The 20,198-nt window shown below is 31.8% G+C and overlaps 2 protein-coding genes across 4 annotated transcripts in view; both read left to right on the forward strand.

The window, feature by feature from the left end:
* The window catches only part of LOC126977395 (acetyl-coenzyme A transporter 1), a 187,959-nt gene that overhangs the window by 97,568 nt on the left and 70,193 nt on the right, over window positions 1–20,198 (forward strand). The gene's annotated exons all lie outside the window — the stretch shown is intronic.
* LOC126977398 (protein spinster) overlaps window positions 1–20,198 on the forward strand; it is a 58,669-nt gene that overhangs the window by 1,371 nt on the left and 37,100 nt on the right. The window lies entirely within an intron of this gene.

Below are 20,198 nucleotides of genomic sequence, written 5' to 3' on the forward strand. Positions count from 1 at the left end.
TCTCAAAATTGATTCCTTTAGAATTCTTTTTAATGTAATTTCTAATAACTACTAGATACTACTACCGCTTCGGAAACAAATGGTGCTCTGAGAGAGAAGAAGTGGCGCAAGAAACTCTCCCAGCATTCTTTTGTTTGCTCTCTTTTCAATAAAAATATACAATATTGTACAGTCATTTCTATCTCTATAAAATAATCACAATGTCTAGTCCCAGGCTGTCCGATCATTTAGATATTCAGCAGTGGAGTAATAGGATTTACAACAGAGCCATTTTTTTATAAAACATTTAACTTTATTTATAGATAATGCCTGAACAGTAGCTGGGACTTTATTATAGAAGTGTATACATTTACCCTTAAAGCTATTATGTATCTTATGAAGCCTACTAGAATTAGTTACAAGCAATCCCTTATTTCTAGTGTTACAATAATGAAAATCACTATTCAGAGCATTTTTGTGAACATATATTAAATTTTCATAAATGTACTGACAATGAACAGTCACAATATTTATTTCTTTAAATTTTTCTTTGAGAGACTGTCTATAACCAAGCTGATATATAGCACGAATGTCATAATATGTAATGAAATTCTCCATTGTTATTTGGCTTTCATCTTTGCCATTCGCTTCCAGCCATGTATTACTTTTTTCTGTTCGTTCTAACGCTCATAAACATTTTCAATCAAGGAATCAAATTCTTTATTTTCGTATAAACATGGTATGTTACGATTGTATAATCTTACAGTTTCACATGTTTCGTCAGTGGATCCTGTAGATGAAGCCACAACCTGAGAGTTGAACAAAGCAAACAGAATTTTATAACGAGGCGGTACTCGAACGGTTAGCTCAGTTGGTTAGAGCACCAGCACGGAGCGCCGGAGGTCGTGGTTTATAAAGTTTTGTTTTTCAAATTTGTTGTGTATGTTTTGTCAGGTTTAACTAGGCATGCTAATTAATTCAATACAGTAAGTGGTATAAGTTAAATAACACATAACAAGATTAGGTGATGAAATATGTCTACATGTCAGAAACAATATTATTAATTAATATAGATACTAATAAAAAAAAATACAGGATTACAGACTCGAATAATAATTACATAATAACAGACTAACATAATAATAATAAATATTGTCTAATTAATTATTAATAAAAAAGTTTCACATTTTATGTTATCACATAATTCGTATTCAGAAATTCTTTAGTCGTATAAAATAATCGCTCACTTAACCAGTGTTCAAGTTTTTTCTTAAAAAGTCTTTTATTTAATCATTTTAAATTAATGGGCAGTTTATTGTATATTTTGACATATAGCAAGACAGCTTTTGTCATACTGCAAGGTCAGTGGGATTTTGTTGAAAATTAGTCTGTTTGGATCCCGGCCAATATAAAAAGAATAGTGATGTACATAATGTTAATACTTGAAACAATCAAACTCGCAATTCCATCTACTAGGCTCTGTAAAGTTGGTAAATCTTTTAAAGTGGATTGTGTTATGTTTTATAATAAACTCCCAAATGATATTAAAATTACCAATTAAAAAAGTTAAATGTATCGTAATAAATAAATTAACATCTAAGGCTTTTTATAATGTGAAAGATTATTTGAATGATAAAGATATTTGGAATTAATGTTTTTAAATTTTGTCAATGAACATTGTTACACTCATTTGAATGCTATTGTAACTTTTGTACTTCATCCTGACTTGCACTAAATCTATATGTATAAAAATGAATTGCTGTTAGTCTCGCAAAAACTCGAGAACGGCTGGATCGATTTTTCTAATTTTGGTCTTGAATTATTTGTGGAAGTCCAGGGAAGGTTTAAACGGTGAATAAATATGAAAGTGTTCGGAATTAAATAAAAACAACAATTTTGTTTTTCCTTTGATGTGTCCCCCGTCGTCCGATATTTGTTTAGTATGAACATATTTTCTATAAGAGAATTTATTGACGCACGGTTTGACAGTTCAGCTGTGAAACAATTTCATTACAACAACAGGAAGTATATTTTACGAAATAATTCTTGATGTTATGATATATTATTGACAAATAATAAAAATCATTATTTTACTTATTGTATACAGAATAACGTCTGTCGGGTCAACTAGTAACTTATAAAGTTTTACAGTGAATAAAGGTTTTTTGAATTTGCATAACTTGATATAAAATCGTCGTCATCATCTATCACGTATTCTTCTACCCTGTTCTACCCATTTCTGTAAATCCTCGTCTTACAGTGTGTCGTAATTAATGGATAGCTCTTAATTATTTCTTACATAATGGTTTACGAATGTTTGCACAATATGATAAGGGTCTTTGTTACACATAGCATATGGATTACGTAGTTTCAAACTAAAATGATGCAAATGATCTTGATGCATTACTGGAAGCATATTAAAGTTGACTTCTCACACATAATTAGTTTATTTTTTAATTAAATAAGACTGAAAGCTGAAGTTCAGAGTTTTTATGGTTTGCGCATAGTCGTTGGTGTTTCTAAATTCGCAGCCTTCCAAAAAAAGACAAACACCCAACTGAGAGACTGGCCACGCGGAATAGGCTATAAATTGACCACGAGTTTACCAATTCTACAATGTTTTTTATCTATTTGTGATGATTTCATGTGCAAAAGGGTCGTCGGAGACTACTGTTTGTTGTTAGTATATGACATATTATGTACACGTACAGGTTCAAACACATCGACTTATTTTCTAATGTCCGATGTTTATCTTCAAAGCGTTTTAAGTTGTATTGATAATGCTCGGGCTGTTTCATTCCGAGTCACTTTTTATTTGTAACGTCGACTGTCAATGTTCACTCACAGGACACCCACGACGAGTGCGTGACTGTTGAGAACGATCCTTGAATGTTGCGTCACGCGTGCGTGGGCGATCGAACCCGTCGGACTCTGGATTGGGAGCGGGAGAGCAAGCCCCAATTATTTAGAAATGTCTCGAACATTATTGTAAATTCTTGGTTTGTTAGAAAAAAGTGAGTTAGGTGCGTGTCTAAATCGCATATGTAGGTAGGTATTATCTAATCAGGGGCGTGCATTTACTAGATGGTGAGGTTGGCACGGTGAGTCTAACCCCCTTATTCATAATAGTCTGCTAACTTAAAGCATTGCTAGTTCTCACTCTGTCTTCTTCTATTGACCTAAGTCAGAATCAGAAAAAACACTCCTTAGCGGCTGTTTTAAGTAAGCGGACCATTATGAATAAGGGGGCAAGTAGATGAAGTCCCTTATTTTCATAAATAAAAAGAAATGCTAAATAATACCGAGTATGTTTGTTGCATCACTTTACATATTATATTGTAATTGAAATGATTTGTAAAACAATGAAAATGTAAATCTTGATTTAAAAGAAGGGCAATGAGTTTCTTGGTACTTCCCCTCATTAGCTCAACCCTTTACGAAGTAGCGGTAGATTCAATAAGATTTTTTTTACATTCATCAGTTTCATTTCCGTCACCTACATGAATAAAGTGATTTTGGTTTGATTTGATTGTGACTTGTAACACATTTCAAGCGACATACGACATCTCCTGTGTCTGTAATTCGAGACTTTTTGTCTGTAGTTTAGTAAACCCAAACAAAACAAACCAAAAACAAGGCATCCTAAAAATGTTATGCTTAAATTTTTTTTTTGAAAATTAATTTATGATTTGACAAACTAAAATCTGTAATGACACGGCGTCACGTTAAATCACGTAAAATCTCTCGCACGTCATTGATTTCTGGCGTCCAACGAGTGTACGATTTGCAAGACATTAAGAAAGGTCGGGTGGTGTAGAATAGTAATTATGAGATAACCTTTTTAAAAATCGTTCCAGTAATTTTAGAAGTATTATTTACTCTGTGTCGTTTTATTTATGAAGGTGTATTAACTGAGGAAGGTTCTGTAGCGATTTATTAATAAAATTGTGAATTGTATTAAAATTTATCAATGGTTGCTGTGAGCGTCGTAAAATTTATTGACATTGTTGTTTCGATATGTATTCAGTAATGATAGCTGATGAACCAGTAATTTTGGTAATTTTTTAATAAAAAAATATAGGTATCATAACTATAAAGAAGTAAAGTACTTTTTTTTTATGGTTATTTAAAGCTCTCATGGCTATATTGCTTTATAGAGCGAAGTGCGACGTGCAACCCTCACGCACATAATATTAGAAGCTTACAAACATCGTTTAATACGAAGGGCTGGTGATTTCCCCAGGGATCCATCTACAGGGGATAAATGAATTGAATAGTTTTTATATTATCTAAGTGTAACCTTTAAACGAGCAGTATACACAAATAAAAATATTGAAACTACTATAAAATGTAATTCGAGAATACGCCGTTTAAATTTAAAGATGGAAGTTATTGAGTTTATTTGATTGTTGTTTTTTTTTTATGAAAATAAAGGACGAGACGAGCAGGACGTTCAGCTCATGGTAACTGATACGTCCTGCCCATTACAATGCAGCTCCGCTCAAGATTATTGAAAATCCCAAAAATTCTGAGCGGCACTACAACTGCGCTTGTCATCTTGAGACATAAGATGTTAAGTCTCATTTGTCCAGTAATTTTACTAGCTACGGCGCCTTTCAGACCGAAACACAATAATGTTTACACATTACTGCTTCACGGCAGAATTATGTAATGTGTTTCGGTACTCTGTACTGTTCGCCCATTTGTTCTCGTGCCTCCAGTTTGATCGATAGTCTCATTAAGGAATGACTAATATAATTTACATTATAATATTACAAGACATAAAATGTAGATTATTTTTAATTTATCACTATATAAGTTATTAGGTACTTTCATTGTTAAACGATATATTGAAGAATATATTGAAGTAAATTGAATTTATGAAGATATATAAGCCTTTATTATAATTATTACTCGGTTAAGTCGAGTTAGTAAGTCTTTTGTGGGTATATGATCGATGTATATGCTTTTACAACAAGATCCCAGAAAATGTTCAAAACAAAAGTATTACGTTACTCAAAAGAATTGTTAAAAAACGTTTGTGTGGTAAAGGTTACTATAACATTAATGACTTTCTTAATGATACCACAGATTGGGAATGGAGCCACCTAAGGCTATTAAATAATAAGTTTAATTCTACAATATTACTTTGTAAACATATGTTTTCGATGAAAAAAAAAAAGCTCGCTGAGTTTGTTGCGCCCATTCTTCTCAGGTCTGAGGCATTCGTTTTGGAATGTGTGGTAGTTTTTGATTTTCAATAAGTGATGTTCTCATCCTATTTTGAATAAAAATATTTGATTTTGAATTATCTCAATGTCCTACAAATTATACTCACTTCGAAACAAAGTTATGGGCATACGGTCGTCGTATTATGTCTTGTTTTAATTTCCTGTTTGGACTCAGGTGCGTGTTTGGTTTATGTTTAACCAAAAAGCAATAAAAGGGATCCCGCTGCCACGTCATGTTAAATTATGATGGGGTGAAGGGTGCGGCGTGCGCTGTACATAGTAACGTTTAAATGAAATATGTAAGTAATGTAACCTCCGTGAGGGGTTACGGCTTATGGACATAAAAAAACATAGAAGATGTATTAAATTTGGTGAAGATAAAGCTATAAGTTTAAGCAGGGTTTTAAGGGACAGTAGTCACATAGCGTCTTGTATATGAAGGTGTAGATTATTTATTTTGTCCAACTCGCACTTGACTCCATTTTCTTTGGTGCAAATATTTATTCTCTTTGGGGTTCATTTGCACAGTTTTGGCGCACCGGTAACACGATGTTACCAGTGGGAGGCTGCTTGGCACAGGATGCCGGCTAGATTATGGATACCACAACGGCGCCTATTTCTGCCGTAAAGCAGTAATGTGTAAGCGTTACCTTGTTTTGATCTGAAGGGCGCCGTAGCTAGTGAAATTACTGGGCAAATGAGACTTAACAAGTAGTAGGGATTCGCCGGTTCTGGCTCACAGTAGTAGGGATTCGCCGGTTCTGGCTCCTCGATTCTGGCTCACTTGCTCGTGATGCCTACTAAAAAAAAAAAAAAAGAAGTTTGGTGTCAAACTGGGGGTTTTGATGTATTTCCGAGCGATTGCGCTGATCCGTTTTTCGATATCTCTTATAGTTTCAAAGTTAGCTTTTTAAATTAAACAGATCCATAATCATTAATAATCACTGGTCATTTAGCTAATGATTGGTGAGCGACTCAATGTCTAAATTTCCATGAACGTGATACAGGTAATTTACTAATTACCTCTATCACATTCGTTACTACGATTAAAAAGACAGTTTCTGTATTTATTATTTATTTTTAAAACATGATTTAAATAAAGTATATAATAAAACATCATTGCAGATTGTATCATTTTCAAAATATTTGATGAAATCATTCAAACTCTTCTTATTAAACTTAAAGTATAGATACATTATGCAGTACTCGCCACACACTGCGGTATATTCATTCTGTACTCTTGCAGTATTGTAGTTATACATTCTGCAATTCCTTTGTAAAAACATCAGCTGGAATCCCTGAGGTGGACGACCATATGAATCGAAGTATTGTCCAATACCCTGCTCATCAATGTGTATTGCAACCCAGTGAGTGCCTGGCTTATTATCACTATCTAAATTGCTGACAATATAACAGGGCGTTACAACATATATCGGCAATCGGTTTGCCGCGTAAACATTATTTTTAATACTGGGATCGATTTTGTTCAAATAATTCTGTATCTCGATTGTATTCATATTAGTTGAGAACAGGGTCTTGTCAGTTGCGAGGATTGAATAGTTATGTGGATCATAATAACATAAGCACTCAATAAATAAGGCTTTAATGTATCTTATTCATGTATTTAAAACTTATATGGTTACAATAAAACAAAATATCATTACAAGCGATTCAAATATAAATCTATGAAATTATATTTTCATCAATTTTATTATAATATAAAAGCTGATTGAAAACGAACTTTGTACCTACATACTTACGTAGTCATTAGTACAATCTGGAAATGTTGACTCCATTAAACTATCAATAATTGAACTTATCATTTAAGTGCCATTATGTTTCACCATAATAAAACAAAATATCATTTTATATACATTTTTTATTATATAAATTTATAAGGTAGTCTAGTATTTAATCAACATAAAAAATACACAAGGATACAAACGATTCAAACATTAATTATTATATTCTAACTGCTGTAATCTACAGAAATATTACGATTTTTATCAATTTCAATAACATTATCGAATTCCGCATAAACAATACAGTTAATTGTTTGTGTAAGAGCTGATTCAAAACGAACTTCTAATCTTACACTACCATGTTTTATAAGATTCCAATGACTTGAAGAATTTGCTGATAAATCGGGTGTTAAGTCGAAGGCTAGCAAGCAAAACCCTTTGGCATATTGCTCTCTTGATACTCCATTGCCTTCATTTAGGAAATGTATACCTGTTCCTGAGAATAACGTATGATAGACCGTAGTAAAAATATTATTGTCAAACGATGGCTGTAAGGCTTTTGAAGGTATCTGTTGTCCATCTATGTATAAACAAAATGTATTAATATCATAATTTTCGAAATTGAATGGGTTTTTTGTGAGACTACCATTAAAGGATGCATTATTCACAAAACCGACTATACACCTTTTGGGTATTTGACCAAGGAATATGTTATCAAGGGTTTTCCCCTGAATGCCTGATGGTATAGTTAAAACTTTGACTTCTGCTCGCGTGATTGGATATTTTGCTGTGGTAGATGATAAAACTTTTTGATGTGCAAGTAGCACAGTTGGGTTGATTCGTGCTCTTCGAATAATAAGAGTTGCATCTGTAATAGACACTTTAAATTTATGATCAGTTGATGAAGCCATGAGATTGAAATTTTCTCTAGAACGAACTAACTTTACGCACATGTCAACGCCATTAATCAAAAATTTTTCTTGGTTGAATAAATCTCCATGTAAATGTCCTATCATTTCTATTTCTTTGCTTTCACTAGCCAATTCTTGTCTTTTAATAAATCCTTTATTTTGTTCATCAGTTGCATCCATTTTTCCAGCTGTATCTTCATACCATAGACCACAAGTGAGATGAGATTCTTTTGCAGCAGGTGCATAATTCAATAGAGTTTCAATATAAGCTCGATATGCATATGTATTATTCGGTGGCGATACAAGTTTTTGATTTAAATATACATCAAGTTGACTGAAAAGTGTATGTAACCAATTATTAACTGGGGCCACAACTGTCGGTACTGTCAGTTTTGTATAATCTTGATTCAAAACTTTAGCTTTTATATGGAGTAAAGTATGGGATAAATCCACATAGTCATCACCTGCCCCAGGTACTTGAAATTCTATTGGTCCATCATCAGCAAGTGATGAAATGGGCTTATAATGAATCCATAGTCCACTTTCAATGCTAGTTTGAGTTGATGGTAATGCAAATAAATCCAATTCGGACTTAATGCATTCACAAGACTGACTATGTAAAAATGACATATTTAATCAGTAAATATATCTTTGATTTGTTTTTGATTCAATTTTAATTTCTTAATAGCTTTCGCTTTCGCAGTCACTGATGGAATGATCGCAGAACGACGTTTTCGTTTTGTTATATACCCTGATCCAAACATGTTGATATTATCTATTTTAGCATCAGCTTTTCGTTTCAAATTTGAGCTGACTTCTTTTAGACGAGTTTTTATTGAATCTTCCATGGGGCGTGCATTAACCATATCTGATAATATACCTACACCGGTACTTAATGCTTCTTTACCAATAGTTCGAACACCACTAGACAGTAGTGGTAAAATAGATCTAAACAGCCCCCCAAGAAAACTTCCGATTCCATGACCTCTTTGATACGGTGCTCCTTTATAAATAACTCCGATACCCGATCCGGCCTGGTGAGTATAATAGTGTTCATATGGACATGAAATATTATCACGTTTGCCGTACATTATAATTTTTGAAAGTGGAGTTTAATGCACACTGTTCCAAATTGGAATGGTATCTTTTGACCGGTGCTTGTTCTTATATCTATTTCAATTGTATCAAATTCTCTACGCATCACAGGTAGGTAATGGGGAGGAGAGAAAACGTGCATTTTGTACGCTCCATATATGTATTTTGAGGGATCCAATGGTATTATTCGTAAAAGGGGTGTCATAACATCTCCAACGATTTGAGGCTCCACTATGTCACAATAAACAAATAATTGAGACGGTAAACCCAAATGCAAATTAGCTGGACACTTTCCAAAATTTTTTTCAACGAGGTTCCTGTTTGGTTCGAACCCTAGTTGAAGACATAATTTAGGTGATAGAGTTACAGATTTTATGGATTCATCCGTTATCGTAGCAACTACAATCCTTGAAACCTCATCGCACTTAAATTTAATTTTTTCACGAGTGTTATTCAGTGCCGTCAAAATATGATTTATGTTATCGTAATTTGTGGCTGGAATATGTGTCTTGTAATAAACATATGACGGTTTACTTTCATTGGGTACTTGCATCAACTTTGTTATATAAATAATGTTTTCATGTTCTTGAACGGTGAACATAGTGCATGGGTACTGAAATTCTACTACTCCAACCCTCCATTCACCTTCTAGTATTGTTGGTTTTGGCAGTTTCGTAGAAAATAATGTTGTTGTATTATCAGGAAAATAATCCATAGAACTATTGCTTAGTAAAGTTAAATAAAAACTATCTTTATTCATATTTTTTTCAAAGTAGAAGCTAATATCCAGCTATTAAATTTATTTGGATAACCTCTCCACTTCACCAACAATTCTTTTCTGTTACCGGTATATCGAGAGCGTATTATTTTATCTATTTTGTATTTAGTAGTGGGGTCGAATATGATTTTTTGTAACTCTTTTTCATAAAAAGTACCAACTATCTCTTCGCCTTCTAAATCCTTTAAAGTAAATACTACAAACGGAGATCGGTGTATTATGGTAGATACGATGAATATTTCGTCACTCCAATTTGATTCATATCCTTTTTGGAAAATATGTTTATGTTTTGTTATTCTAACATAATCTCCAACGTGAATTCTTGGATTCACCATACTAATTGATGTTTTTATCTTACTTTCTCTATCATATAAATTTTGCCATACACTCATTATATTTGTATTATTAACATCACATGGACACATTTTTATACTAGAATGAAAACTATGATTATATGAATGCACTAGATCTTGTAAAACATCAATGTATTTATGAGTATTTTTGTGTGTAAAATAGCGCCACATTTTCATTTTAAGAGTTCTCTGAAATCTTTCGACAATACTTGCTTTAATATCTGGATTATTGGTTGTATAATAATTTATGTTTTTTAATTTAAAATATTTTTGTACATATTTGGAAACAAATTCAGTTCCTTTGTCAGACTGTATATGTGTAGGTGTAGTATTAGCTTCAGCAAAAATACTTTCAAAGCATTCCTTAACTGTTTCAGAGTTTTTCTTTTTCATTGCTCGAACATACGCATATTTACTAAAGACATCAATAACACAAAGTATGTATTTGAAACCATCATTATATTCAGAATAAGATCTCATATCACTTAAATCGGCCTGCCATAACTCATTAATATTAGACAAAATATATCTGTTGCGAGGAAATTTTCTTTGAACAGGTTTATGTAATGTATATGTTTCTTGTGATTGTAACCACTTTAAGACACTATTTCTGTCCATTTTACCCTTCATTGCTTTTGACAATTTATCAATAGTGCTGTAGCCAGCAGGATGTGATGCATCATAATAAATTTTATTTATTTCTAATATGGGGTCCATTTTTCCCAGTCCGATCTTTTTTTTAGTTTCCCTGTGTACTTATTACTTGTTGGTGTAGAAAATTCTTCGTCAGGTACTGATTTAGATGCAACCTCTTTTAATTGCAAATGGTTTATAAAATCCACTCGCTTTGGGTTCCCGATATAAGTGAGTGGTACTTTTATTTCCTTTAAAGTTGTTGCGAATTTTTCCCAACCTATAGGTTCACTTTTCTGAAGAGCTCTCAAGGTATCACTCACCAAGTCCACAATATTACTCCCAGGTATTTTTTCATTATCTATAATCACGGTACCAGATTCATCCCAGCTTATTTTATTTTTATTCAAGGAAATCAAATTTAGTAAAAGTTCACCTTTTTTAGCATATGTTTTCGGTATTAGTTTCAGTATTTCAGAGCTCGTGTATATTTCTCCAAAATTTTTGTTAACCTCCACTGATGTTTGAGAAGGAACTACATTTATTTTATTCACATCATGATTTATATAATCAGTATCGATTTCATTATGACCTTGATTAAAACCAATATATGAATCATTATCATTTATAAGTGGTATGTGGTATGGTTGTCGATCCTCTTTGACGAAGTTTAGATATCTTTGAAGGGTTTGCAAATATAAAATACATTTCTTTCGATCTTCTATGTCACTGTTTAAGATATTTTGCATATCAGTATCTAATCGAGATCTTGGCGTATCATTTTCTTTGGGTTGTTTTAACTTCTCCAATAACGATGGTTCAATAAGTAACATTTTTTTAGCATTATCCATTTTCTTAAATAAATGAATTAATCAACCCACTTAGAATAGAACCCAATATTATCGGTAGAAATGAACCTCCTTTTTGTACAATTATATTTTTTCTAATTTTATTCGTACCTTTTCTTACCAATTTTCGAAGAATATTTTTATATTTCTTTAATTTAGATTTTTCTTTCTCGGCCAATTCAACGTTACCCCGCAGTACGTTATGAATACATTCACAAATGTAATTTATTTCTGTTTTGTTACATGATTTTAATAAAGCTTTTTGATATTTTGGCTTCAGTTTATGTAGAGCAATTAACAAATCTTTATGCGTCTTTAAACGTCTATGCATCATTTATAAATGATCGAAATTTCTTGATTCTTACCATATTTAAACCCTTTTGTGGGTAAATAAACAGTGCAATATCCATCGGATGGAAATATCTTTGTCTTAACGCGACACAATTCATTTGTTTCTTGTTTCAAATCAATCATTAAATAACCATGAGCTTCATTGGTAGCATCTCTGTAAGAATCTTCCAAATATTTCGGATTTTCAGGGAATACTTGACGAGATAAGTATCGAATTTGGGTTTTATCTCGAGGATTTTTGAAATATATTATATAACTTGAGTTGAGTGATATATCTCTTTGTCCTTTACCTTGATGAAACAAATTTTGAGATAAATAAAACACACTTAAGTTTCTATGATGACTTCCTTTCGTGAATATATCAACAATACGACCATCTGATTCCCTCATCAGGTCATCAATTATTACAAGTTGAGGATTTTTTCCGTCAAACATAGATAAATCAGGTAAACCTTGAAGATAATTAATGTGGTTAAGATTATATAAAGGCTGCATTTCATCAAAGCACCAGGTGATTTGGGTAAAATTTGTATCACAGAAATCATTCAAAAATTTTATAAAATTATTTACGAAAACTGATTTTCCACATCCACTTGGACCAGCAACAATTGCAGTGAATGGATGATTGAAATGATGCATTATCTACTACGTCTATGTGTGTTAAGGTTTAGTATAGTAATGAAACAATCTGTTATTAAACCACCATTTATTTAAACAGAAAAATCTATAATTGAAACAATATACAGTACATCATGTTTTACTCCGCAACTTATACATCTAAATACAATAATCTCTCATTTGGTTTTTTAAAACTATAATAATTTATTCTTAAAATTTAATATAATATTTATTCTATTTTATGATGACCCCAAGCTAAGGTATCAATATTATTCGGTAAAATGTATCGTTTGGTATCATTAAATGACAGACTAGATTTATTTATTCTTTGAGTAAAAATATTATGCTTTATCGACTTAAATCTAAGCATTGAACAATATTCGTTCTTATTTTCAAATAAGCAAGTCTTATAATTATCCATTTTCATATTCTTAGTAACACTTTTATTAACCCCCTTAGCTTTAGCTGTGAATTTTCCCTCAACATCTAATGCATACATTTTAGATCTAAGTCCTACAAATTCATTAAATATGTTACCATTGTTTTCATCTTTAAAGTAGCCTAACTTCTTTTTATTGAGTTTTGGATAGCCAAATATATTTTTTTCTGTATAGTCAGAGGTATCGAAACGCAAATGTAAATCAGGTTTTATATCTCTGTAAAAATCATCTGTAAAAATTTGATATATTAAACTATCAGTATCTGTGTACAATAATTTTAATTTGTTTTGAAACTTTTTAAACATATAGTTATAGTGAAAATCGTACATTAGAGTTTTAGAAATATCCAATATACAAAATCCCAGATAAATAGGTTTATTATGGAACAATTTCGTCTTTCGTAATTGAACTGCAACCAAATTTTCATTAAAAATAGATAAACTATGGAATTCTGGCTTAGCAATTAAATCTTGTGCGCCTAGAATTTTACCCTGATTTTCCCAATGACTCAATAATTTTACATTTACTCTTTTTTCGATATTTTCCATTGTTTTTCCAAACACTGAGTTATTCATTAATTTATAAAAATCTTTTTCGAAATCAGATGTGGCTAGTTTACGCATGTTTGTATTTAAATCTATATAATATTGTAACCATGCGCATTGTTTGAATTTTAAAATTCTATGAATTTTTTGTAATTTTAAACCCATTGTCAGACATTGCTTTAAATTTCTGTAGTGAATCACATATTTAATTTTATTACGAAGGTTTGGAACTAATTTTATGTCTTTTGTATTACCAATACATATATTCTCGGGACATAAGGGTAGGTCAGAATGTAAATCATGCAGTTCAATAGGATATTCTAGATCTACTTCCAAAATAAAACCATATTCATGATCATCAGGGACATCAAAATTAGTTGTGACATCTACCCACTCAAAACCTCCTGTAGGAAGGAATTGAGACATGGCCCATCCGTAAAGGTTATTAGCATCAAGATAAGTTAAAAATGAGTTTGGTGTGTCTTTATCATATTCTCGCATATATTTGTTATTAGCTTTGGCATAACGATTGCTACATTGAGATACACCTCCTCGAATGCCCGATCTAATAAAAGCTATTTGTTCAAAGTCTTGAAGTAATTCTAATTTAATTTTTGTGCATTTTAACATAGCATCCCAACTTAACCCAGGTGCTGTATAATAATGAGCTGGATCTAGACCATATGTTTGCAAACATAAGGCTCGGAAATTTTCAAACACATCTGTTAAAAGTAAAACATCGGTTTTAAGATATAAATCAGAATAATCTGACATATTTTGACACTGAAAGTGTTGCCAAACATCCTTGGCATGTTCATAATCTTCATCGGAAATATGTGTGTCGGTTAATGTATTGTAAAATTTATCGCGACTAGGGAGTGCTGAAAGTTTTAAGGAATCATGTGATGACATAAATTCATATGGATAAATTCCTTTTTTTCTAAGACGTAAAAAATCATTATTATTTGGAAAATTATATTTTAATGTTTGAAATTGTTCATCCTTCAAATTTTGAACAAGTTTGTCTAAACTACAAGGCAAAAATTTAAACGAATCAACGAATCTCAATTGAATTTTATGATTATTAAATTTTATCGTTTTTGTGAAAGAAATGTACTTTTCTTTCGTTTGTGGAATAATATCAATTTCCCCATCAATAGAATTTAATGCATGAACAATAAAATGAGAGTCATATTGACTAAGATTGTGTAAAAAAACTGGGATGTGATAGGGGATTCTAAACTTTGTCTTACATACTTCGTGCGCAACTCCTCTAAAATGTCCTGTATGCGAGTCAAAGTATAATGCACATTCACCATTTAAATTAAATTGACATATAAAGCAGTCTTTACATTGCGAAATAATTTCATTATCATTGGAAGTCAAAGGCTTTGGACTTATGACAAAAGAATTCTTTGTGCAAATCACTTCTAAATCTTTATACAACTGATTCATAAAGACATGAGTACAATGAGGACCACTATATGTTTCATATTTTGATAAACTATCATCATATGAACATTTGATATAGTACCCAAAACTATAAACTTCATGTTTGTGAACATTAGTTGTATAAGGTTTTGATGGATCGTTAAAGCATGTCTGAATTGGATTAAGGAAAGCTTCAAAGTCCGCGTATATAACAAAGGGTATTTGTAACATCTTATTAAATTTATCAAATTTTAAGACATTGTTTGAAATTGGTTGTCCAAACCAATCTTTTAAAGTTTTTTCTGTACTAGGCAATTCCACTTTAATATGACAACAATCATTCAATTGATGGGCTGATAACTTATCATTTGTTGAGAAGTGTAAAAGACAACCGTCACAGATGTAGATTGCATGTTCATGGTTTGAAATTTGACCACTTACTAAACGCGATAGGTTTTTAATGTAGCAAAAATGATTAATTGTTCCGTGCGAAATAAATAATAAATTGATATGAACAATTTTCCGTGATTTTGTTAAATACAATGGACCAACTAATTCATGTACTTTCTTTTTACAATTGTATTCAAGACCAAAAACATTTACACTTAAATTATTTAACCTTTCTACTTTTTGTATATCTGTCATTTTAACAGGAAACGTAACTCCGTCAAAATTTAATTTATTTGAATATTTACTGTAAGATGAAACTCTCTGAGAGTTCTTAGTAACTGGATATAATGCAGAAAGCAAAGCCCATTTAAAGCATAAATCATCCGAGTTTTGTACATTTATAACACTTTTTTTTAATTTGATTTCTTTAGGTAATTCAATGTATGATTTTCCACGTAATGGATTGAATTTGTTTATATTCATGTCTAATGCATTTATTTTCTTAAGACTCCAACCACTATCTTTTTTCTCAAATGTGCTAATTTTACTCATCAACATATCACATAAGGACGAAAAGAAAAAATTTAAATCCTCACCCTGCATTATAGTATAACTACATGTTTGAAATTCAAATTCATTAGAAATATTTTTTGTTTCTTGAACAAAATTAGCGTGCAGAATAAAATTAACTTTAAAAATTGTAAGCAATCGAACAGATTCCTCAAATAGTAAAATAATTTCATTTTTAATAGAATTCAAAAACATTTCTGGTGTTTCGAATGTTTGTAATTGGTTGGATTTACTCTTAATTTTATATGATATAATTCTATTACCAAAAGCCGATTCATGTACTGTGACATTTTTTAAAGTATTGTGTAATTGCATTACGTTATTCTTATGGAGGTTACTTCTAAGATGATTTGCATAATATCTTTTCCGTATTAAGATTTGACATAAAGAACAGTTCACCATTTCATCGTTCACACTGGTGAGCCCCGATGATGTGGATGGTTCCCCTTGTCTTCCTCTCTTTGTACTTGTATCATTGTCTTCACTGTCTTGTAATACTGCACTTCTTCTCTTAAAACCTCCTCCACTTTGAAGAATAGGTTGACTACAACATAAGTGAATGATATTAACCACATTCCATCAACAATATATTAAAAATCTATATTAAATAATTTACAAAGAAAATTACTCACTTGATCATTTTTTCAACCTCATCACATACAAGGCAGAGTTCCATATCGAGGGTATCCTCAAATTCTGCTTGAATACAAGCATTACAAAGTTCTTCATCAAAATCATCATCAAAAACCAATCGTGATTCAACTTGTTCACAAACTTCACATTGTTGAACATCCAAGTTGCTATACAATATTTTACTTTTTTCCATTTTACTGAGAGTATGTACAGAGGTAAGTATGTATACTAGCAATGAACTCAGAAATCAAATGACACCATAATGTTCCCATACACACAGTTTAAATATGAAGAATCCGTAAATTATAAGATCATTACCTAATTTGTTCACTAATACAATTAGCAATGTGTAATTAAATTATTTGTAACACGTAATTGCTTCATAATAAATTTGCATTTCTAATATAATATTTTGATGTTGTTAAATTTTCCAAATGATAATATTACTTGTATGAGAGAATAAATATACTAATAACTAAACTGAACTAATATTTATGTATTTTTCATAGCTACCTACTTATTGTTAAAATGATATTTCTTATAATTTTCTGTTTCTAAAATTTTCTTCGTAACATTGTATAAAATCTTTTTTGTCTCCTTATAACTTTCATTATTGTCGATCGTATAATATTTTAATCTATAATCAGCGCATTTCCATTGTTCTTTTGCAGGCGTGTTTTTTATTTTATTGAGATCATAGATTTCTATTTTAACCAAATGTGATGCATTTCTTCCGTCATCTGCATTAGTTGTAATGTAAATACTTCCATTCTCATGTGCTCTGGATATTGATGATGATATTTTCTTTTGTTTATTTTTTTTCACTTCAAATAATGCATCTATATTTTCATTTGAGCTGGCTCTCTTCAAGGATTTAAGTTGAGGAACTTTTAATGAATCCTGACTATCTTCAGACAATGGATAGTAAAATGTTTTATATGTATTTTCTTCCATTGTTGGGTTGAATGCATTCTACAACAACAATAAGACTGCTTTAGAATAGTATTATACATACATATCTTAATATATCAAATGATATTACTTTTAAATTTCAAAGTGAATAATAGATAAAACTTACCTCCATTGTAACAAATCACTCAACAATTACACTACGCACAAAATATATAATTATTTGACTGAATACGTCACTTCAATGATTATGTTTCTGAACAGTTCTAGCATTTTATACTAAAATATCGTAAAACTAAATTTGTTTATGATTAGTACTGGTTTTCAAATATTGTGGTGAAACATAATGGCACTTAAATGATAAGTTCAATTATTGATAGTTTAATGGAGTCAACATTTCCAGATTGTACTAATGACTACGTAAGTATGTAGGTACAAAGTTCGTTTTCAATCAGCTTTTATATTATAATAAAATTGATGAAAATATAATTTCATAGATTTATATTTGAATCGCTTGTAATGATATTTTGTTTTATTGTAACCATATAAGTTTTAAATACATGAATAAGATACATTAAAGCCTTATTTATTGAGTGCTTATGTTATTATGATCCACATAACTATTCAATCCTCGCAACTGACAAGACCCTGTTCTCAACTAATATGAATACAATCGAGATACAGAATTATTTGAACAAAATCGATCCCAGTATTAAAAATAATGTTTACGCGGCAAACCGATTGCCGATATATGTTGTAACGCCCTGTTATATTGTCAGCAATTTAGATAGTGATAATAAGCCAGGCACTCACTGGGTTGCAATACACATTGATGAGCAGGGTATTGGACAATACTTCGATTCATATGGTCGTCCACCTCAGGGATTCCAGCTGATGTTTTTACAAAGGAATTGCAGAATGTATAACTACAATACTGCAAGAGTACAGAATGAATATACCGCAGTGTGTGGCGAGTACTGCATAATGTATCTATACTTTAAGTTTAATAAGAAGAGTTTGAATGATTTCATCAAATATTTTGAAAATGATACAATCTGCAATGATGTTTTATTATATACTTTATTTAAATCATGTTTTAAAAATAAATAATAAATACAGAAACTGTCTTTTTAATCGTAGTAACGAATGTGATAGAGGTAATTAGTAAATTACCTGTATCACGTTCATGGAAATTTAGACATTGAGTCGCTCACCAATCATTAGCTAAATGACCAGTGATTATTAATGATTATGGATCTGTTTAATTTAAAAAGCTAACTTTGAAACTATAAGAGATATCGAAAAACGGATCAGCGCAATCGCTCGGAAATACATCAAAACCCCCAGTTTGACACCAAACTTCTTTTTTTTTTTTTTTAGTAGGCATCACGAGCAAGTGAGCCAGAATCGAGGAGCCAGAACCGGCGAATCCCTACTACTGTGAGCCAGAACCGGCGAATCCCTACTACTTTAACATCTTATGTCTCAAGGTGATGAGGGCAGTTGTAGAGCCGCTCAGAAATTTTGGGTATTTCAAGAATCCTGAGCGGCACTGCATTGTAATGGGCAGGGCGCATCAATTATCATCAGCTGAACATCCTCATCGTCTCTCTTATTGTCATAAAAAGAAAAAAGAAAAGATCTCTTTCGTCTGATCGATGAATGTCGCGTTGTTCTATCTTTAACGTGGACTGTGTTACGTAGTTAAAATCCCGGCCGATGGTTCCGATAAACATTTCATTGGCAGCACTCGAGATGTTGACACACTCAATAACCACTTTAAAGACAATCTGAAGTGAATCGTAGGAAACGCTTTAAGCGGAACCGCCCGCTCCTTGTGTGATGTGAAATCTCGGTACCTGCCGCGACAGCTCGTAGAGATCGTTAAGTTTTTATTGCAACTTTTGATCTCGTACGAGATTGCGTCGTGCTGAACGATGCAGGAAATATGAGCCAGCGGCACTATAAAGTACCGCTCACAATAGAAGTGGGAGATGTTGTCGTTCCCCGTTTGAAATGATGTCATTTCAATATTCATTGGCTCCAGTGGGAGGCTCCTTTGCGCAGGATGCCGGCTAGATTATGGGTACCACAACGGCGCGTATTTCTACCGTGAAGCAGTAATTTGTAAGCATTACTGTGTTTCGGTCAAAAGGGCGCCGTAGCTAGTGAAATTACTGGGCAAATGAGACTTAATCTTAATATATAAATTACGTCGTTATTTGTCCGCGATGGACTCCTAAACTAATGAACGGATTTTAATAGGGATTACTTCATGGAGTGCAGTTTAGTCCAACTTGAGAGATAGGATGGTTTTTATTTAGATTTGGGACCCATAATTATTTTTATTTTCAATATTTGTTTTGTATGGACATTTTTTCTATGAGAGAATTTAGAGACGCACGGTTTGACAGTTCCACTGTGGAACAATTTCATCATATGTTTTGAAATATTATTGGGAAATTACTATAAAACAGTATTTTTATTATCTACAACAACGTCTGTCGGGTCAGCTAGTATCTTATAAAAGGTGATGAGCGCAGTTTTTTTCAGAATTTTTGGGTTTTTCAATAATCCTGAGCGGCACTGCATTGTAATGAGCAGAGCGTATCAATTATCATCAGCTGAACGTCCTGCTCGTCTCGTCCCTTATTTTCATAAAAAAAAATTCTATACTTGCCACATCTGTACATACATACATAAAATTGGAGTGTCTGTTTGTAATATTGAAATAACCGTTT

This window comes from Leptidea sinapis, chromosome 45 (genome assembly GCF_905404315.1).
Source record: "Leptidea sinapis chromosome 45, ilLepSina1.1, whole genome shotgun sequence".
Taxonomy (NCBI): Eukaryota; Metazoa; Arthropoda; class Insecta; order Lepidoptera; family Pieridae; genus Leptidea; species Leptidea sinapis.